The 23,959-nt window shown below is 38.8% G+C and overlaps 1 pseudogene; it reads left to right on the top strand.

Moving 5' to 3' along the window:
* Positions 1-1,434: 1,434 nt before the first annotated feature.
* On the top strand, positions 1,435-13,250 carry LOC115804978 (uncharacterized; annotated as a pseudogene).
* The last annotated feature ends 10,709 nt before the right edge of the window (positions 13,251-23,959 follow it).

Raw genomic sequence — 23,959 nt, 5'->3', positions numbered from 1 at the left:
CAAATGCAGTGACCTACTAATTATTCCAAACATTATAGTGCATTTTTATATTTAAACTGAACTGCTACATTTTTGGGGGGAAAAAATCAATTTCTTTTCTATTCTATCTATAAATTAGGATTCCAGCATTATTTTTCACAGATGTGAGGTATCATTATTTTTCTAATGCTCAATTTATTTTTATTTAGGTCAGTTTCTTGTGCTCCTCACTTCATATCATGCAGTAAATTGCATATGAACTACATGTGTCCATTCTGCTACATCAAAATGTAATTGCAAAGGCAGTTGCATTCACCCAGGCTAAATGTTTTAAGTAATTTATTGTGGAGTTCAACCCAGTGGCCACACTAATTGCCTGCGGTGCCCTATGCTGATGTGACCAAGGTCACCATGCAGGATGACAGAGACCTGAGTCTGATACTTTCACATAATCAGAAACATTATGCTGAGAGAAAGTAGTTCCTCATTCATGATAAATAATTAAACCTTGTTTACAGTAACAAGTGACATAGAACATGTGAACCTAATCATGGTGTGTCATAAATATCATCATAAACAGGACCATATTAGATGTCAAGACATTGGATATTGATAATCTGAATTGGTTTCAAGTATGTTATGTTCTGCAGTCATCGATTGTCTTCTCTTACACTTTTTTTTTCAGCAGCAATGCCAACCTGCTAAAATTTGATGATATTTGATAGACACCCATTATCATTTCATAAAATATATTTATATTTTGGTCATTTTCATGTGCTCTTTCATATTATGCAGTTAACTGCAAACAAACTGAACATGTCCAAGTTGCAAAAGCTGGTGCATGCCATTCACCCAGGTTTAGTGTTTTAAGCACTTTATTGTGTAGTTCAATCCAGTAGCCACAGTAATTGCCTGTGGTGCTAATGCTGATGTGACCAAGCTGGATGACAGTGACCTACTTTCACTGACAGTGATTACTTTCACACGATCAGAAACATTATGCTGGGGAAAACTAGTTTATGATTCTTGATAAATAACTGTGTTTACAATGATTGAAAGAGAAAATGTGAACATCAAAATGTACGTGCCATAAACAGGATCATAAACAAGAGCACATTTTGTGTCAGGACCCTGGACACTGATAATCATTGTGTTTTGTGACACCATGAGACTGACAACAACAATATCAATAGTAGTAATGAATCTGGGGGCACAGTTGCTTATTCAACAGATCTAAATGAAGAAGTATATATTTTTACTGGTCAAGTTTGGAAAGCTTTTTGGGACCAGCAACTTTGCCACAAAAGTTCTGCACAGCCCCACACTGAGTGTTCTGGAGTGTACTGATCTTGTCGAGTCTGTTAAAGAGACATTTGCAGTCTTCAGAGACAACTCACGGCATGTCTTCAAGAAAGTTTTGAGCTCACAGACGATTTGTTAGCAAAATATGACATAATGAGTTGGGATGTCATCTCTGGCTCCAGAGAACACCTGACTGCCTGCAAGGGTCAGTGAGTCAGTTGTGCTGTCCAGTCCCAGAACGTGAAAAACAATGATCAACTCAGGCAGCTTTGGAATGAAATCCAGGACAGATAACTGACAGAGCTAACCAGCCGATTCCAGGAGGACCAGCACAGAATAATGAAGGCAGCAGCAGCCTGTCGTCCACTGTCTGGGATGTTTGACATTGGGTTACTTCGGCCACCTTGTCAGCACTATGGAATAAACATTTGAGATGCCAACAGATGAATAGGAAAGTTGCGTCAGGACAGCAATTTGCACCGCTTATAGAGATTACGGACAGCTGTCCTCAGGACATTTTTCCGAACATTAACGAGCTGTTACAAATCATTGTAACCCTCCCTGTGAATGTGTCCTCTTCACTACCGGGAGACGACATACAAGCCTGAGATCATCCATGGGAACTCGCAATCTTTGTCACCTGGCACTTCTCGCTCATGAACGCGAGTTAACATAGGCACTACTAGGACTACTATGAAATCATAACTGTGTACAGTATGAAGCCAAGGAGCTTTGTGGTGTAACATGCTGAACAAGACAGTTCAAAACAGGTAGGAGAGATTATTTTTATACCTTCCAAGATTAGCTAATGCTCGTAAAATACGCAGCCTTGTAATGAGCTTGATTAGCCCACAAATAAAGCTCGCTTTAATGAGTCTAGGCTACCTCAGACTTTTATAACTAAAAAACGGTGCAGGCTGGTGACAGGCCTTTCTCTCACTCTTCTCCCACCCCTCTCCCTCCTCTGCCAATAGAGTGGCCATCAGGATGGCGAGTTCAGTTTTATGGATTTATGGACCCATAAACCCCCCTCAACACATACACACACACACACACACACACACACAAGGACGAATCATTGTTACTGTGTTCCATTGTCTGGTCGGAAATAAACGTATGTGAATTAACGTCTGAATCATGCATTTGTTTTATTAGATGTAAGCTTCAAAAATAAATTTTAAAAAAGGGGTCTCATCACTTACATATGGTTGTTCGACAGAAATTCGAGTGTACAAAATAGTGGCCCACCCTAATTCACAAAAGTCCACCCATCTTAAAATTTCTGGCCTCGCCATTGGCTTAAACAACTGCACTCTAACGCACTGTGGGTTATATTTTTCTCTTAGGAAGTTAGGGGCATCCATTGTATTTGGTACATAGTAGGAGGACATCCAAGCCTAAGAGGTAAATAAAACTCTGTATGTTTCATAGCAGTCAAGTTTTCTTTCTGGCAAGATAAAATACAGTACACTCAGATATGTATATATGTATGTAGGTATATATATGTAGGACATTCACCATCAATAAAAGAGGCAGAAGGTGGCAGACATTTTTCAGCAATTAACCAAATTAATCATGCTAGCCTGCATTTGGTATTTGCTTGTGTGTGAACTGTTTAGTACTTACTATGTTCATTAGGAGACTGTGAAATGGCTGTGTGTGGGGGTGTGAACTGCATCATAGAGCCAAGAGTTTTTGTTGCTCTCAGTAAAGTGAAGATGATCTCAGCAAATGGTACAAGCAAACCATTCTCCAACATGGCAAATGGCTATGGCAGAGGAGAAGGCTGTGATGTCATTCTCCTGAAGCCTCTGAAAAAAGTATGTCAATACATATAAAAGAGTTCACAATACATGTGCAATTTGACACAACACTTGACAAGGAAGACCTTTTTCAATAAATGACCATTTTAAAACGATTCTATTTTCATATAGGCTCTTCGAGACTGTGATCATGTATGGGGTATAATAATGAAAACTGCTATGAACCAGGATGGCTGCTCAGTCACTCCAATCACAAAACCATCTTTAACCCAGCAGGAGGACTTTCTTAGAAGGATCTACTGTACTGAGAACGATCTGTATAATGTCCAGTACATAAACGCTCATGGGACTGGAACTTGAGACTGGAGATCTGGTAGAGGCAAGTAGTATTTCTAAAGTTGTTGCCAAATCACGACCTCCTGGACTGGAGCCATTCTACATTGGGTCGGTTAAAGGTAACATTAGACACACAGAATCTGCAGCAGGAGTGGCTGGACTAATTCAGGTACTTTTGATGATGAAACATGAAACCATTGTTCCCTCAGTGTCCTACTCGGAAGGTATTTCTAGTATAGATGCCAAAGCACTGAATCTAAAAATTCCTACCAAAGCACAGAAATGGAAAATCAAAAGTAGTATTTGGAAGTTTGAGGGGATCAATAGTTTTGGATTTGGAGGAACCAAAGCACATGCTATGGTCAAGGAGCATAAACACACACATTCTCCAAGAGCTGAGGTCAGGAAGTTCCAGCAATGCTTTGTGCTGTCAGCAGCTACAGAGAAATCCCTTGAAATGATGGTTGAGGACACAGTAACACATATCAGTGCAGGGAACATAGTTGACTTAATGTCTTTGGTGTATACATCAGCATGTAGAAGAAGCCACTTAAGGCACAAATACAGGAAAGCTGTCTTAACATCATCTTTGACAGATTTGAAAGAAAAGCTTACTTAAAAGTGATTTACCCCATAGTCATTTGCAGAGCAAGATCACCGGAGGACAGATGTTAGTTGTTAGCAACATGTCTGTCTCTGAAGTCATGAAAATCCTCACTTCTTATTCTGGTAAGGTTTGTTTAGCTGCTTACAACAGCCCTCAGTCCTGTACCCTTTCAGGCCATGCAGATGCTATTGATTCTCTGCGCCAAAAGTTGAGCAACTCGGTCAATGGAAAAAAATCTGGTTTTCCATGTCCTAGATGACCCTGCTGCCTATCCCAGCCACATGATGGATTCCATCCTTTTGAATGTAGAAGAATGCATAGGTCTCTTACAAGAGATTAATATGGAAGCAGAATTGTTCTTGACTGTGACAGGTAAGAGATTCTGTGCTCCAGATTTTTTGAATGGCAAATAATGGGCCGGAAACATCCGAGAGCCAGTAGCATTTGAACAAGCAATAAAATCCATCGCCAAAGACAAGGGCAAGGTTGTTTTTCTTGAAATAGGTCCCAGAAGGGCTCTCCAGAGGAATATCATGGAGACACTTGGCAAAGACACAGCAGTGCTGACCTCAGTACAGCCAGATAGGGATCATGACGCAATGCTTACTCTTGTGCCAAAACTGTTTGAGCTGGGCATAAATGTAGACCGGGACCAGCTCTACAGAGGTTATGAAATAATACCAATTCCTTTACCAAAGTATCACTTTGACAGCCTGAAGGAAGGCGTAATCACTGATGCAAAAATAAGAAAGAATTTGGCAATTACAGCAACCACCCAGTAATTACACAGATGAGTAAAGAAGGTTCATCCTTCAGCTGTGACCTTTCATCTGAATCAGTCTCATACTTGCATGACCATAAACACAATGGTGTTGCAATTGTTCCTGGGGCCTTTTTTGTTGAGCTGGGTTTAGCCACTTACATGGCAAGTGCAAAACCCAAGGTACCACTCTGTACATTGCAGCTCATTATCACTTTTCAGAGTCCATTTATATTCACCCAGAATGCACCATACAAGAATGTACAGTTAGATTCAGCAGAGAATTTTACAAGATTTAAAGTATCTATTTTAGCAACGTATGCATTTGGCACAGTAGAGTCATTACGTGGGAGACTTCCTGAAGAGCAGTGTATTTCTCTTGACTCCAACTACAACAGATGCAAATCCATTGTTAGCTTTGAAGAGTTCTACAACAACTTGAATTTTGGAGGGTTCCAGTATGGCCCTGTTTTCAGAGATTAGGGAGATGTTTACTGTGGAGAAGAAGTTAGAGAAGCCTACTCATTTGTAACAGTCTCAGAGAAATTACTGCCCCAGTTACATGACTATTGCATTCATCCAGTTATCTTAGATTATCTCATACAACTTCTCCCTGCTACTTTGGCACGTGAATTCAGAGCAAGGCCAGGTTTTCCATTCCAAGTAGAAAGTCTTTTTGAAAGTATTTTTGAACCTTTACAGAAGGAGATGGTCATCTATTTAAGAGCTCCACAGATCAGAGCTGACAACTTTGAAGTTTGCAGCTGCTTCACTGACAAAGAGGGTGGAGTTTTGGTTGAGCTCAAGCATGTGATGGTCATACATCTAGGGAGTCGTTCATGTGTGGTTGATGAGTATTTCTACCACAACAGTTTCAGTATAATTTCAGAAGACACAAGTCTAAAAAGCCAACCCACAGCATTGGTCTTTGCTGATCAATCAGGACTTTCGAAGACCTTGCAGTCATACTTAAGCCCCCCCTCTAAATATATAGATGTCAAAGATACCAAGTTGCTGCTTAATCATGGACTTTCAGCTTTGCTGTCTGAATTGAACATTTCAAAGGTAAACAAAATGTTCCAAGAAATTCTGTTTATGTGGGGAATTGAAGATGTCACTTCTCACAAGACAGAAAATATTTTGGATAGCCTGTCAAGCTGCTGTGAGACACTACGGCAAATAGTAACGGGGCTGATGGCAATGAATTTCTCAAACTCCATTAGAACAATAACCTATCAATCCTCAGTAAGCACGGTAGGTCACATCAACCCTGGCTTTGCACTATCAGGCATGACAAGAGCATGTGCAGCAGAGTTGTCAGAAATGTCTTTTCAGTTGATAGACATCAGTTCTGTTTCTTCAGAAGACATTAAAGCTCTGACTCAGGTTCTTCAGTAATTCCCCTGTAGTAAAAACCCAGAACTGGTGGTCAAAGGTGGTCAGGTTCTTAAACCTTACATCATTCACATAACAGCTCAAGCCACAAACAGTTCTGGGGGTAGTGCTCACATTTCACAAAGCGAAGTACAGTCAGAAACTGAGGCACTTATCATCTTGCCCCTCTTTGATGACTATCTCAAAGCTACCGATGTTTCTAGCATTAGGGACATTATTCTTGTCAGTGAAGACCAATTTGAGACCAATTGTGTGACTCAGAACATTCTTAGAGAAGACAGTGACAACATCCACATACAAATCCTCTTTATGTCTAACATCATGAAGGGGTGGTCACTCAAGACTAAAATGCCACATATTTATTGCTGGTTTAAGGCTATGCATTTGGATAGCAAGTCATTGTCTTTTGAGAAAATAATGTTTCGGAGAGAGACATCTGGAGACACTGATTTATTATCAATGGAGGAATCTGGATCATATTTCAGCTGTTACACAATGTCCACGATAGTCCTGAAAGATGATGCCAAAGAAGGATTGTCAAATATTGCATTGTTGCCAAAACCAAAACAACTTTTCCAGAAGAATTCTATGTACATTGTGACAGGTGGGCTCTCTGGTCTTGGCTTTGAGAGAGTAAAGTTCATTTCCCAAAGAACAGGAGGAAGTGTTGTTATTTTCTCTAGAAGAAGTCCTAATCTTTAAATGCAACAGGAAATTAGCAATGTAATGAATCAGTATGGCTCACTCATAACCACCATGGAATGTGATGTGTCCATATCTGAACAAGTTCATCAAGCAGTTGCACAGATTTGTTTCCCTCCAGTCCAATTAAAGGGGTGTTCCACAATGCAGTTGTCCTTCATGATGGACTGATTGAGCGCTTAGATAAATCTTTATATGAAAAAGTTATGCGAGTGCTTAATCTGCACCATGCCACCAAACACTGCAAATTGGATTACTTTGTGTGCTACTCATCCATTACATCTTTCCTTGGAAATGCATCACAATCTAATTATGCCTGTGCCAATGCTTGGATACTTTCTGCCAGTATCACAGAAAGGACTTATTGGACAGTCAATAAACTGGGGGACTCTGAATTTGGGTCTTTTATTGAATAAAGACTATATTCAGAGATTTCTAGAGGCAAAAGGCATGATGCTTTTGGATGTAGTAGAAATTCATGAAAGCCTTGGGCAATGCCTCCTGTTAAATATACCTCAGCAGGCTGTGTGTAAATTCAACTTCAGAAACATCAGGTACAATGTTCTATCTCAAACCAAAGCTCTCACTACGTGATTGTCTACACTGGCGGAGGAAGAACTGAAAAAGGCCAAAATGACAGATTCACATCTTGAACAAAAGGCTTCAATCTCCTTGCCAAGTGAGTATGTTGGATCTGTGATCAGTGAGACCACTGGTCTTGAACAGAGTGAGCTCAACGATGACACCCTTCTGTCCAATTTGGGCACTGACTCAATGTTAGCAATGACTTTGCAAAATCTTATTTTCCAAGGGGAAAGAAAAAGAAAGAGAAAGAAATTAAATGAGAAGGAACATAGGATTGAAAAACTGAATGGATACACTTAATGAGGATAGAAAGGAGACATTGCTGTCTTTCCTGGGTTAAAATTCCCCCTTGTGAAATTACTGGATCCAAATATTACATTGTCAGCTTTGGCAGAAGTTATGATGGAAAATACTGAGGGGGGATTTCAGGGTGAGAATGAACTGAAATTCTGTCTCATGATGAATCAACAAGATTATAGAATATTAATCTCACAGCGACTGAGAGACAAAAGTTAGGAAAGAAATCTAAAAAGACCAGTGTCCACAAAGTTTTCAAATTGTTACCCAGGGTTTAGTTTGTAAAGATGTGTAATTGGAAAGCCTTATCACTGGGTGTTTTTTGACCTTGGATATTGATAATAGTCCGGTAGTACAAGAGTTCTGGTACTAATGTATGAAAGTATGAGAAGAAATTCATGTGTGCATTGTTGAGATGATTATTTTTTTTCTCTTTTTTTGATAATTCATTTGCTCTCTTAAATTTGATTGATTATAATTTTATCTTCATGCTATCTGATGTTGTTCTTTAAATGAAAAATTTAGCTCTGTACTGAACGCATGTATGTACTGTAGTGTTATTTAGTTCTGTATTGTACTGTTATGCATATAGAAGAAATAATATAATAAATGTAAATTCTGTTTTGTAGAGGGAATGTGAATACTCAATATGCTTGACACTAGGGGCGTAACAGTGCGCAAAGGTCACGGTTCGGTACGTACCTCGGTTTTGAAGTCACGGTTTGGTTATGTTTTCGGTACAGTGAAAAAAGGCATGTAAGGCATTCTTCCAGAAACGCGACATGAGACCGTGGACGTTTGTATCACGGTTTCTGTCTCTGTTTCAGAACCGTTATGTCATTACTTGACAAACTTATGACTTTTACTCCACTATATTTGAAATACAAATATTGTACTTTTCACTCCACTACATTTCTATGAAGGTTCTCCTTACTCGTTATTTTAACGCATAGCTTTGAAGTCAGCGGACGAATTTTCTTTTCTAAAATGCGATAGGCCATATCGTGTTCATCACAGGGAACAAACCAATCACAGTAAACTACTCCAATGCGGTGAGTCAAGTGCGTGCTGCATTTTTTTTAACAACTGAACTTGGCGGTTTTACTTATGGCTACTACAATGGAAGATAAAGATGATAATGATAAAGGTTCCTCGCCAGGGCAGCCATGACCATATCTTAAGTCCTGAGATTTTTGAAATCAACTGGTTTCCAAGCTAATTGCTTCCCGTATGCGTTCGCGCACTGTGTTCGCCTAACACTTATAATCACTTACCACAGTAGAAATGAGATGTGACTTGAAAATTGCGATTTATATGTTTGTGAATGTGTGACGAATCTGGTGACAGAGGCAGACCACAACGTCTACTGTTAACACAGTGTGTAAACACGTACGGAAACCAGTTGGCTTGAAAACCATTTGAGGCATAACACCGGGTCCTCTGTGAATCCACTGCTGACGTATACTAATAGTTAGCTAGCGAAAATGCTGACAAAAATCCTTTCAGAAATATATGTTTTAATCTTGTCAGGTAAATACTGTAATATCTGTAAGGTCAGCGGATTCACGTAGGACCCGGTCCCAATAAGACGAGGGGGGCGGGGATCAAGCGGTGACGATGGTCATCCAGCTGTTTCACATTCAGACAATGCTATGTGGTAGAAGTAAAATGAACCTAGCCTACAACATTACGGCGTGTTTATCCTTTTAAGGCCAATCTGAGTTAACCTAGTGCCTGTTTAACTGAAGCTATACACTGTCTTTTATAGAGGAAGCATTTGGTTCAACTGTGTTTCTATAGGCTTTGTAGCATATTCCACAAGCTTTTTATTCTACAAGTTCTACAAGTAAGTCAGTGCATTCAGTAGGTTGTTTCAGAGTCATTAGACTCTGTAAATGCATTGTTGCAACAATACAACAATGCGATGACATTAAAAAGAAAATGTACTTTTGAATACTTAAGTATTCTTAAAAGCAAGTATTCCAGTACTTTAACTCAAGTAAAAACTGAACTGAACAACTTTTACTTGTATTGGAGTAATATTTGACCAGGAGTATCTATACTTTGACATAAGTAATGAAGTTGTTTACTTTGTCCACCTCTGGTCAGAACTAAACATAGTGAAGCAGCTTTTAGCTGCTATGCTGTTCAGCTCTGGAACCAACTTCCTGATGACATTAAAGTTGCTCCAACTGTAGCCAGTTTGAAATCTAGACTTAAAACCCAACTGTTTTTAGATGCTTTTTGTTAACTGATTAAATGCACCCTACTTTTTATTATTTATTTGTTTGTTTTTTATTTTTTATATGTTATTTTATGCACTCTACCTTTTTTAATCTCTTACTGTTTATGTTCTTTTATCTGCTCATTTGTAAAGCACTTTGAATTAGTTATGTGTATGAATTGTGCTATATAAATAAATTTGCCTTGCTTTTTATTTAGTACTTACAGTACAATGTGAATATGTTTTGTGAGTCAAAAAAAAAAAGAAAAAAAGAATTGAAGACATGCCATAAATAAATAAATAAATAAAAACCTCATCTCTCTTTAGGGTACACACAAGAATTGGTGAATATTTTCAGATTCCTGGATTATCGATGTAACCTGTAAATGAACCCATACAAGCCAAGCATCATCATTCTGTCAGTTTAGCTTTAAAATGATCTTGAATGCTCACCATCTTGTTTGTCCATAAAAATTCACTTTAAAAGCCAAAATACTTTTTTTTGTTAGCAGAAAGCAAAGGAGACACTATATCATTAATCAGACTTGGATATGAATGTTTTGTAATATAACAAGTCAATGAAATGTAGAGCTATATGTGGATCACACAGTAAAAGTTCTTAGATGAGAGATGAGTGACGTAAATCCTAAAGTCAGGCTAAGTTCATCATATCAATCATAAGCAGAATCAGATGCAAATCAAAAGCGCGAGGGGATGAGTGAATGAAAATATAAGTGAAGAGGAAATTACTTTAATTAAAGAAAGAGGTAAGGGGAGGTCAGATTAGATCAGTTATATTTCAAGTTTATCATAGTTCCTTTGTTCAGCTGAATGTAGTGAAACAGGAATCTACCACATTTGGGAATAAAATGTCCTAATATCACATTACCATAGAGAAACCACACAAACTTGAGTGAACCGAGTCTCTGGATGACCGTGAGTGGGCTGGGACGGGAGCAGGATGTTTGGCTTGTATACACATGTCCAGGGAACAGGTTACCCATGTCTGTCTTCTCATGCACTTCTTACCTTGTGCAGGCTTATACACACCCCAAAACTATGTCTAAAATTACTAAAATTACAATTCACTCATCTTAGAAAAATGACCTTAGATTGCACAAGAGCAGTCTGATGTTACCAGGCCACAGTTCTCTCTCTTCTCTGCAGAAACACTCACTTTAATGGTCCGTGATTCACAACGGGATGGTTTCTTCTGGCCGGGTACCATCCTGTACACATGTGAGACTGCATTATCCGTGTAATAAGACCAAACGCCCACTTAGGTTTCGAATAGAAAGCAATAACCATAGAGCACCATGAGCAAAGTCATATGATGAATGCACACGCACACTTTCCTTCACATGCTAAAAACAGTGAATATTTACCTCGCCGAGAACCAATACTTCTGCTTGGACTGCTGAAGGTTCTAAAAATATACAGTGAAGATAAAGGGTTAAAACAGATGGCTATCAATGAGAATGGCTGTTCTCTTCTGTAAATGTTACAAACCACAAGGCATTACTACCCTCTGCTGTTTGTACTGAATGCCACAAAGCTTATCCATATCCAACAAGGAAACCTAAATGCCACAGTCTTCCAACAGCGCTTTCACCTCATTACTGATACACATGCTTTATTGATTAACAACAGTTCCAGACTGAATTATTTGCCAACACCTACTCATTTACATGCTTTGATGTCTGACACGCCACTCATGCCACTCATGTGGTGAAAGGATGCTGGGCAGTAAGGCGTTGTAGAAATGTATGTGCGTATACCAGAGCACGAAGAGGGCTCAGATACAGGACTACTTTTTATTACTCCTTTGTCAGTTGCAGCCATGTTTTGTTGTGAATAAATTTCTCCAAATGCCTATTCCGTCCACTCAAACTTTATCTACCTAGTCAATGCAAAAAAGTAAAAAATAGTAGCTACTTAATAATGAAAGGCTAGCCAAGCAAAAGAATGCAGCTTGTATTCAAGATTTGGGTTAATGGTTTTAATGCTTGTGTATCACTTATTTGGCCTTGTTGTAAGGTATACTGTGTGTTACTCATTAATAAGTAAAACACAGATTACATTCTTGGCTGTTCTTGGCTGAAAGCACTTCTTAAATTCAATTAAGACAGAGATATTAAAGGCTAGTTTCACTGATTCAGCAATTCTAGTAAAATGAATGTGAAATATTTAGTTCTTTATATTACAAACTGCACATTCCACTCACAGACCATACATTATTGCAAGGACAGAATAAATAAATTAATTAATTAATAAAAAACACTGTTTCCTATCCACCACTGGGTGGCAGACAATCCATTCATAACCCTTGGTCAAATAGTTCACCTCACCTGAAAAGACATGAAGAAAACTGGCCTCTGAAACACAAAATATGATAATGATTACGATTCAAGGTATTCTATTACAAAATATTCAAAATTAAAGAGCAAATCAAAAATACAGCGTAAGAAATGTCTTTCAAATTAAATGTCTGTATGTGTAACAGTCTTCTTTCTATTCATTGTCCCATAAATACATGCAAATAAAAACAAATGCATAGAGTGTTACTGTGTAATCCATGCATGTTTAAATTGCTTGATAATGAAAGACAAAAAAAAAATCAATCATTTTGAGATGATGGCTGTAATACACAGTAATGACATCACTGTGTCTGATCACTCAAGACATTTTCTGTCCATTAAAATGAAAAATATGGTCATCTACGTGTCTCTTTTACCTCAATTTCTTTTCCCTAACGGCCTTTCGAGCAATTACCTCACCTCAGCTTTGTATAGAAAATATTCAATACTGCCAACAGGCAATGTGTTGCCACGGACAACAAGCCGTAGGTGTTTACATCAGTGAAAATGACACAGGAGACGCATTGATTTGAAAATATTACATTGATATTACATTAATGACTTGATAAAAATGAATACGTCAGAGACAGTAATGTTTTCCCTCTTACAAATGCACATACCCACACTTCCTTGATGTTCATTGGAAAAGTACCCAGGATTATGTTAGGGTATATTATTTGGACACATCCAAACATGATGAAATGTTAAGGAATTGTTGAAGCTCCCTTTCAAAGCATGCCAGTCTCTCTGTCTGTGCAGTTCTGCAGTTGTCTGAGGACATGTTTGCTTGTGTTTCAGATTGATAGTGCGTGTTGGCAAACTCAGATTGCATAGCACCATCACCCATCTGCTCCTGCTCATTCTCATGTCTCTGGTGCCAAAGGCACACTGCAAGGAAATGCCCCCTCCCCCATCTGCCTCCGAGACCCCCAAAATATGCTAATATTAGAGGGATCCTCTCTCAGCTGTGGCAGATATATATTTTTTCATACACCCTCACACACACGCACGCACGCACACACACACACACACACACACACACACACACACACGCACGCACACACAAACACACACAGAGAGAGAGAGAGAGAGAGAGAGAGAGAGAGAGAGAGAGAGAAAGAGAGAAAGAGAGAGAGAGAGAGAAAGACACAAAACACACTCAGAGTGAACACTGGAGTACGCTCTCACATTAATATTCAGTCTGCCCCACTTCGTCATGGAGGAAGTTTCTGTTTGTCAAGGCTTTGAGACTCATGTCATGGTTCAGCTCCTTGCGTAACTAGATGGCAGGTCCTGTTCACAGCACCATCTCAGGGCCTTTGAAGGCATCTCAGGCTACTAGGTTACTGTTACCAGGCACAAGTAGAGGGACAGAACAGTTAAAGCCTCAAAAAAGTACACCGCATATATGCAGAGTCCCCCAGAGCAAATAAAGACTGACTATATATGATTGACTGAGGACTGTGTGATTGATTGGATACGTACAGGACAATGCCTCACAATGCCTATCAATAACTATAAATGTACAGAGAAACAGAAGATTTAATTCATACAGCACCAGGGGACTGATCTGTAGCTCACTACTAAGTTATCTAAAAATGTGCAGAGCAAGTTGAAAGAAGCATAGATAATTCTGCACTTTTTGCATTTCATAATATTGTGGGTTCTTGAGGGCTGAATTGAAATGTATGCTGAGGTCATATCAGATTGAGAGGGATGCATAGACAGAGCCAAGGTAGTGTAGCATTTCCATTTCCATACATTATCATTATGAAGACCAGAGGTTTATAGCTTTCTGTTCAATTGAGAAATTTTAATTTGATCACTACTTCAGTGCACATCACTTACTGGAAAGTCACCCCTTTGGTGAGGCAAATGGAAGGCGCTTCTTTTCCATGCATGGATGAGTTTTTGGTTGGTGTTCACATGATTCTTTCAGATACATTAAAAACTCGTTACAACATCTTTACAATTGAGTTGTAAACCTTAAGTTTAAAACTCTCTTACCATGCGGGTGGAGTTTTCATTTAACTTCAAGTATAAAAGTCAGCCAGTTTCACATCTAATCATGATGGTATTTTTGACAAGACAAATAATTTTCAAATGTTTTTTGACTTCAGTTGCCATGGTGTCATGTCAGTTGCAATAACTTCTCCTGTCTGCCAAGGGCTCAGCCGTGTCTCTGGTATATTCCTGAGAGATAGAGAGGGAGAGAGAGAACGAAAGAAAGAAAAAGAGAAAGAAAAGAGAAAAAAAGAAGAAGAAAAAGAATGGGAAAGGGAAAGAGAAAGCGATTAAATGAGAAAGACCACAGGATTGAATAACTGAAAGGATAGACTTAAAGAAAAGATAGAAATGCCCCAGGCTCTTGGCCTCTCACTGTACTCAGCCTCTCTGTCATGATTGAAAGACTAGGGTGAGCATACAGGAGGTCTTTGAACCTTCTCCTATTCATGCTGCCTGATCTGCCAAGACTTTGCATCTCCTGCCTGTACTGGCCAGGCAACCTGACAAAGTTTGGACAAACTCCTGTCCACTCCTCAAATTTTGTGAACTTTACAGACTGTATTCGAGAGTTGAATATAAGTCTCTCATTGGCTGACAGTTTAACTGACACGTGTTGGGGGTGGGTGGGTCCATTAAGGAAGCAGGGGGGTTAAGATCATTAATAATATTTTACAGTTTCTCACAACCACAAGCTATTTTATATCCCTCATTAATTCCTTCAGCAGTTTTCACTAGCCAAAATCTGACCTTAACTGGAGTAATAATGTATTGTTTGAGATTTTAAGGCTTTGAAATGGTTATACAATCTTACTGTGGCATGAGTAAATTCTTACTGCAGAGAGCACAACATTCTGCTTTTAAACAGAAACATCAGATGCTAAACCTTGTATGAAACCTTTTAAAGAGCAATTACAGTATATTACAGTTTCTTTGACATATTTACTTTAAAGCCGATACATGACTGCAATTCCATTAAAACTTTTTAAACCGTTAAACGAAGAAGATAATATGACTTTGTAATAAAGCAGTAAAGGACACACCATTAATCTACGAGACATCTAGTGTATACGTGAAGAAACACAAAAGAACAAACCGAACTTTGATCATCATATCTTTAAACACTATTGACTTTGAAATGAAACACATTCAGCGCAGGGCAATTTGATAACAGAACGACATATGTAGCAATGCCCCATATTAAAGCACAACAACATGTACTGGTGATATGCTGTGAACACTCCCCAGGTCAGGAATCTGATTTTTCTCCTTCTGTCCTCTGTTTTTACTGCTATTTTGTAGTAGAAATCAATAGTCTCTCTCTCTTTCTCTCTCTCTCTCTCTATGTGTGTCTCGCTCTCTTTCTCTCCAGTTCTCCTCTGTAATCCATGCAGTCTGTTAAGCTCAGCTCGTCTCCCTCCTGCTGCTGGGTCCCTCTCCCATTACGGAAGCTGTTTAATGAGAGTATTCTTGCTACCAGGGGATGGTAAAGAGAAATAGCTGAGCCCCTGCTTTTAAGACAGGGGTGATGTTGATGGGTCTCTCATGCAATCCAAGGGGAGTGTTGACTTGGCTGTTTTTTTTTTCTGTCTTTACCTTGAAAGTAATCACACATTTTGGCATAGCACAAACTTTCTGACATGAAAGTACTATACAGTCAAAAACTGATTGTTCAAACTGCTACAGACCTGTATGTAATTATGTATGTAAAAGATGACATTTACTCAAATAATGCTTCTGTTTACAGCAAAGAACTCACAACTTCACTGAGGTTCAAGTGCCATTATTTGAATTCATGCAGGACTTTGTATGGTGTGTGTGTTTGTGTGTCTCAGCAGTGGTAAAAACAGTGATGAATCAGGAATGCGTTAAACTCTTCTGCAGTTACAGGTGGGCAAATTGTTGGTATGTTTACATACATGGCTCTGTGATTGCGTGTGTGTATTTATAGAGGGCTGTAGTGGGTATATTTGTATTGCTCCTGCTCCGTATGACCTTTTCCTCCCTCTGTTGAGTTATTTAGAAATGAGAAATGGAGAGCATAGTGTTCACAAAATAATCCAGAGAACTAATCCAAACAAACAACAACAACAACAAAAAGCTCCACACTAAAGCTTGTGTGCATTTGTGTCTTTTGTGAGTGTGTGTATCTGTGGGAAATCAGGAGCCCCTGAGTTTTTTTTTCTTTTCTTCATAAGAACAAGTTTTTACATCTGCTGAAGCCCTTACCCACAGGCTCTATCCGAAGAAGGGAACTGGAGAAAATGTGCCAAATTCCTCTTTCAGGCTCAACACAATTTTACCACAGGACTTACTGCAACTCACCCTCAACATTTAACTCAATACATACATACACACACACACACAGAGAGAGAGAGAGAGAGAGAGAGAGAGAGAGCGAGAGCAAGGGAAGGGTATGAAGAGAGAGATGCAGACTTTAGAAATTTTACACGTATCTCGGTTTCTTACATGGATAAAGATACAACAATTCTTACATATGGACTTTTATACACTAAGCATGCATCTTTAAATAGATGAATTAATGATTATTGGTAATCTGTAATGCTTGTGACCAATTATGAAACAAGATGGTATTTATACTGCCTTATAATTTTTTGTCACATAACGGGAGAAAGCTGGCACTGGGTGAGTTCTGTTACATCTATATCTATAAATATTCTGAATGACTTATTTCAGATGCACAATAGCAGTTAAATTATAAGATGCTACCTGCTACTTGAGGGGACTGTTTAGCATTAATACAAGCTGCTTGGTGATGACTGTATGCAGACTAGTCATTGTATATTAGAGGGCTGGACTGACTTTAGTATGAAGGCATAGCTAAAGCGTATGTTTATAGCTCTATTGATCAACTTCATTGTTATGAGAAAGAATCTGAAAAAGGGAATGAAACAGAGGACAGCTTGTGAAAATGAGTGATAAACTACACACTCTCTCACACACACTCACACACCACACACACACATTTTTGGAAACATGGAATAAGATAGGGGAATTGACAAATTGGAGGCCATGGTTTGCCGCAGCATACGTTCAAATAAATGTTGCTGAGCCAACGACTCTGAGAACTCATTTTTAGCCTGGCGTAATGAATTACACCATGTCATATTGTTTATGTGGTGGGGGAGTGTGAACATTTACTGATATATTGACTTTCATGGATCAGCCAATGAGATGAGGAGCAGGGGAACATACCATGAAACAGGAGGAAAATGCTCTTTGCCGCACTAAATCTATACTTCAAAATGTCTCCCTTTTGTGTTTGTATAAAAACAGCACTCTTTCTCCACTTCTACTTAAGAACAAGTAATTTTAAAATTCCTCTGTTGTACTTTGACCATTGGAAATCAGCATGGAGTACTATTACAGAGCCGGTAATTTTTTATTTCATTTCCTTTCATTCATTTCACTCCATCTTTTTGGTTCCATCTTGTAAACAAACTAATGATTGCCCTACTTTACTTAGGAATCCCACAGTAAAGACAATGGTGCTTTTCCTCTATTATGACTATCATAGCACAGAGGTTTATTACTATTGTGAATAACAACTAATGCTTTGCTCTCATGTGTCAGCCTGACTTATAATGATCTTTTAACACCAAAAGGGTCTTAGTCTTAATTGGTTTCAAACCCGAGGCTGCCTAGGGGCATCTCATTCAATCCCATTGTTAACTTTCATTAACCTATAGTGCTTGGCTAACACACTGACAGCAGAGATGTGCTGTTTGGTCAACTTTGACATTTACACTTTCTTCCATGAAGCTGCAAAAAAATGTGGCTATGCATATACATAAAAAAGGTATCTTCCCTGACACATCCTACTGGTGCTGAAGTTATTCATGTTTGATTGCAAAGATTGTCTAACATGGATTTGAGAAAATACAAGAACCCATAAAATGTCATTCTCCATGAAAATTGTGGGAACAAGTGCTTCACCTACTTGTCTGTATTAAGAAACAAAATTAATTTGTTTGTTATTTTCAAGTGGTGATGAAGACCCACTGAACGATTATGCCCCTCAAACTGCTCATTATCTCGCCTCTCTACTAACACTTTCACAGCTCTAACTGTTCAAAGAATACAAAACTCAATAGATAAAAAAAACATTTCTTTTATTTATTTGTTACTTAGTCAGTTAGTTAGTTAGTTAGTTAGTTCATTTGTTTGTGTAATGATCTCATCTCCTCCCTCGCCGGTCTCAGCCATTTAGTGCTCAGCATCACCGGTTTACTAATCACCATTCTGATCACTCATCCTCCCTCTCACCTGCTTTCACTCTCTTACCCTCTGATTACCCCTCTATGTAACTCCCTCTGTTTAACTGGCCCGTTGCGAAGTCTACACTCTCCATGTGTTTACTAAGCCTGCTCTCGCTCGATATTCTAAAGTACTGTTTACCACTTGGTCCCCTGGTAACCCTGTGCCTTTTTTCAAGTGTTCTGTGTGTTTCCCATTTGTATCCTGTTTGTATTCATTCTGTATCCTGTCTAAGTCCTGTTTTGACCTAGTTCGTACCACAACCTCCTTGTTATTTAAGATCACTCCGGTCCCCCGTACTTGTGTCCTGCTCCGTGGTATTTACCTGACAGTTTGTTTGTTTGTAAGAAAGAGCTCATTCAAAATGTTGACGTGTTGAAGGTTGTTTGCTCTTTCTGTAACAGTACTTAACTCACATTACAGAAGTGACTCCTGATAAGTGCATATAAACAGTGGTCTTTTGTTTCAGTCTTGACTAAAGTCAGTAATTAGCTACATTCCTGTATCTGCTCCCTTTAAAACTGTTGTATTACTTGAATAGCTTCTCTGAAGAGCAAATTTCATACCTGTATTATTTCACAGATTAAAACACAGCAAAATCCTATTAAAATAGCTAATCGCCTAAGCCTCAATGACTGATAGAATAATGAAATAATTTCTCCTACAGTACGACCGAGTCAATAATGCCATCAGAAATTCGGAGCATTCTGTGCGCATCTGGTAACCACTGCTCTGCTGAATGAAGCCCTCACAAATGTGGGAGTGATTGATGGAGAGTAAGAGTCTCCAGCGACTCTCAGCACAGCATGAGGCCTGCTCCTAGGCTAGCAAACAGCAGCTGACAGAGGCCATTACACACCACTAAAAAGAATAATCAAACTATTTCCCTGTGCTCAAAACATGTGGCAGGCAATTAAGGGAGAAACATATGCTAATCCAAAGAGAGGTATTCTATGTTGCAGTGGGCACACTAGACACAATACAATCTTTTTTTTTTTTTCGCTTTTCCTCAACTTTTGCTCTGATTTGGGATGCCCCGTTACCCATGAGCTCTAATAATTGCACTCATCAGCGGTGGTGAGCGAGGCTTACACACACTTCATCCAAAACCTGTGTAAACAGATACTGCATAGTTTCACACTATGAGCTTCATGACAACATTAAGGGACAGTTAGAGTATCGCCACTCATACGATGATGAAGATGGAACAACATAAGCACCCTACCTGCCAGTGACCACTGACAAGCAGTGAAGGAGAGAGTATCCCTGTCTGACACATCACTCAAAGGACATGGCCAGTTGCATTCCCTTTGAGCTTTAGCCATGGCAGGCTGGTGCTCCACAGCCAGGATTCAACTACAGTTACCAGAAGCACAATGCACTTTGGCATTGTGAGACATGCCATGAAAAGGATCAGCCTCCAGGGACTGAGGGATGATCTCTTAAGCATTGGTCAAACAGCATGAAGAACATAAATATTTCTAAGGATTTTTGTGTAAAACCAAGAGGCTAGCATTTCTGATAAGTGGAAATGTATTCTGGTTAAATCACAAACTAAACGTGAGGTAATGTTGCACTTACATTCTATTGGGATGACCTAAACAAGACTGCCAGCTTCTTAAACTAAGGTGTGGAATTTTCAATATCAAGAAGTTAAGTTGCTTATTCAAACTGAGTCCAGTTGTTCCTCTTCCTGTACTGCTCTGAAATACAATAGCTCCCTCACTCATTTTTTTTTTACCCCCATGTTATCCTTTTGTTCTGCAGCGTGAACCCTGAGACTCACAACTACCTGTGTTATTCGTTTATGAATTTTGTATTTCAGAGTCCTGTTTTGGATAATGTGCCCTGCAGCCTCTGTTATTTATTCATTTTCTGCCACTATAAGGCCGACGTTTTCTTGTAAAGGATTTTTCCCCTGCATATCTAGTACCTATTGTTCACAATTCAGCCCCAAACCTTACAGAGCAACTGTTAACATTCCTTACGAATGCCATATACACAATGAATTGTATATGCACTTGTAAAACATTATAAGGCCTTTGTATTATCCATGACTGGAGGATAATAACACAAAATGTTTCTTATAAGGAGGGCATGATAAATTGTGGTAACTGAAATGTAATAATGACCTATAAGTACTTTGCAATAAGTTATTATGGCACAAGCAGCCATGTGTATCATTTACATGCATGTAACACATTTAGTATGCATAGATGATAATGTTTGCAGGTTCTTTTATCATTTCTTATGTATGAAACAGTACACAGCATGGCAGCTTATGAATTCCTTTTTCGAATATTATTATGGATTATTCATAGGAAGTGTTACAGAATGAGCTATTGTAAGTATTAATGAGCAGGCTATGAACAACTGTTGTGATTTACCTATGCCAAAGACAACAAAGAACAGAACCAACAGCAATATTTCTCGAAGAAATGTTTCTGGGAACAAAACAGGGTTTAAAACAGGGTTTTAAATAGCCATATCAAGATATGAAAAAAAAAAAACCCCGAAACACGAGATGCCATTGTTAGTGTTGTGGTTATTAAAGACAAAATTATATAATTAATCATATAATTAGATGCCTGAGAGTTTGAAAATGGATAAAAATAAACTGTTTCAAAAGACTTGGGGCTCTGCTCAGACGATGCCTGAAAGCCCATTCTCTAGCTAATAGCGTCCACTGGCGATCGCCAAGAATGTATAATTCAGCAGCTCTGCATTTTAAATCCATCTGCTAATCCTGTCTATTTTCTGCCATTCTGCTTGGAAAACAACCCATTAGAAGCCTTCAGATCTCCAGAATGCTCTTACTCTTTGTCCCCTCTCTATTCTGTGTTTAATCATGATTTTTTCCCATTCTCTCTCTTGGAATTCATTAAAAATAAATAACAAAGTTGCTAAGGAAAGTCTCACTTGAGGTAAGAGTTTCCTCCATTGTGACCGGACTCTAATTGTGTGAGGTGGTTAAGCGTTTGGAGTTTTGTGTGCAGATTACTGTATCAGTATGACAATCAAGTGTTTATTACAGCTGCAGCACTACTTCCCAGGGGAGGCACAGCCTTGTTCACTGTGAATTTTAATTAACTTCTTAGCAATTAATACCACAATGAGTGTTAGCTCAGTTAATCGTCTTAGCCTCCCTGATTATACGACAAATATCTGCCTATGCACTGATGTGAAACAAACAAACCCCTTCTCCATCTAATGGATAGAACTTTATTTTTTAAAAAAAAGCTTCAAGCGTCATCCAATTAATGTAGAATGAGAGAGAGACTGAGGGAAAGAGAGGGGGAGAGAGAGAGAGAGAGAGAGAGAGAGAAAGAGAGAGAGAGCGATAGAAGACTAGATGAAAACATAACTTAAATACTTTTAAATTAAAAAGTCACTTCAGAAAGTTGAAATTGCAGTTGAAAATGCAGAACTTTGAAACTCACAAGTCACTGTCGGAGTTTTTATTATAAAAGTGATCTGGCATCACAATTAAATCTTTGAGCACATGGCTTAATGTCACACCATGTCTTTTGCTCCCATAGTAACCCCCCCCCCCCTCGACCTCACTCATGCACATTGTCTACCCACTTACAATGTCCTCCATCAATTTGCTTTGCTCAACCAAGTGGAAATGAGGAAGGATGACCCTTAATAAGTGTCCAGCCATAGAGAGTCCATTCACAATGGCATTTTACAAGCCTTTCAGCTATTTATAGGTGATGGGCATGGTGGATTATCAAGGATCCCTAGAGTCTGGTTGGAAGAAATTACTTTTAGTGGTTTGGCAGGGTCCAATAGTCCATTTCAACATCCAAAGTCTAGCTGCACTCTCAGGCATAGGAAGAGGACTTGGCACTGATTACATTTAGACAGCATTAGGGTGGCTAAGTTTTTCTGGAGAGTAGTTTTTGACTGAGCTATGTTATGTCTGTAATACCCCAGCCTCCACTTGAACAAACCTGTGATGCTGTGCATCAATGTTGATGTGTTTGTCTACTTTCTTCTTCTTCTTCTTCTTCTTCTCCTTCTTCTTCTTCTTCTTCTTCTTCTTCTTCTTCTTCTTTCTTTTTTGTATGTAACCCCTATTAAAGAATATTTACAGTTTCAAAAGACACCATTCATCACACTGGACCCTAGTTTTAAAATGTCAAGTCTCTGAGAATTTAGTTCATGTACCCATGGCAGTCAGAGACAGCTCATAAAGAGGAACCTTGGGGAAAGTACAGTGAGCAAGGGTGAGTGCTCTGCATGCCTCTGCACATTAGACAGGGTGATAGTGCTCTTGGAAGGGGCTTGAAGTTGGAGCAGCAGTACTTTTGCATACTAGCTTAATTAGCAGGAATGGAACAGCATTAATGCATCTACAGAGCAAAAGTGGCATCCACAGGGGAGTAACCTAGCATCTGGCCCTGGATTCCACCCTTATTGTCAAAACAAGTTCAGAAGAAGGTTTAAATAGCTGTTGTGGAAAGGGCATAAATCTCACATTACCCAGTCTGCCTTTGTGTAGACAGACCACTCTGCACTTGTAGGTATTGGACAGTATTTGTCCTTTAACTCAGGAGTGCAGATATCCTGTGCAGTCATGCAACTCAGCCAGCGAGCAACCAGGGATTGGGGCAATATTTTATATTTATCAGCAATCTGCTGAAGATGCTGGATTTGCTATAAACTTGTGGCCGAGGGCAAAAATAATACGTTTTGTAGGCAAAGTAGCCTACCTTCAAACCCTTTATGTGAGAGGCTAGGGTTTTATTATACACAGTACATTCCCATATCTGCCTGTATAATATAGACATATATTATATATAAACATTCTTTTGTAACAGAGGTCGCAATGTGATATACAATCTGACAAATATTTATAGATTTTTTTTTTTTTTTTTTACTGAATAGACAGCAATAATGCCCATTGTGATTACAGAAAAAATGAGGTGTGAAGCTTTCTTAACACAGAACGTTTATCTTCATATATATCTGAAGGAGAAACCTCTTTTTCAATGAAAACTCCCCTCTGAACGATCAAATATTGTTCATGGGTGCATTTGAGTGCATTTGTCTTTGTGTTCTCACCATGATAGTTATCAGCAATGAAATAACTGCACCGAATACTCAAGTCTCATCTGTTCTGTCGCAAACATTGTCCTCTAGCTATTCTCATCCATTTTTATCAAATAGATCTTATTGTCTTATTATGAACTATAAATATTGGCCATGCTATGTGAAAGAACTATATATAAAGGTGATAGATACACAGAAAACAGTCACATTTTGGAACCACAAACCAAAATGTGTTTATCTCTTCTTGTCAGATTGCTAGCTTCAAATGAGCTGCAGGTTAGCCACTATTTCAGCTAAATTGAATGCATGGGG

Source organism: Chanos chanos, chromosome 2 (assembly GCF_902362185.1).
Source record: "Chanos chanos chromosome 2, fChaCha1.1, whole genome shotgun sequence".
In the NCBI taxonomy this organism is placed as follows: domain Eukaryota; kingdom Metazoa; phylum Chordata; class Actinopteri; order Gonorynchiformes; family Chanidae; genus Chanos; species Chanos chanos.
This window is presented reverse-complemented; position numbering and strand designations above follow the sequence as displayed.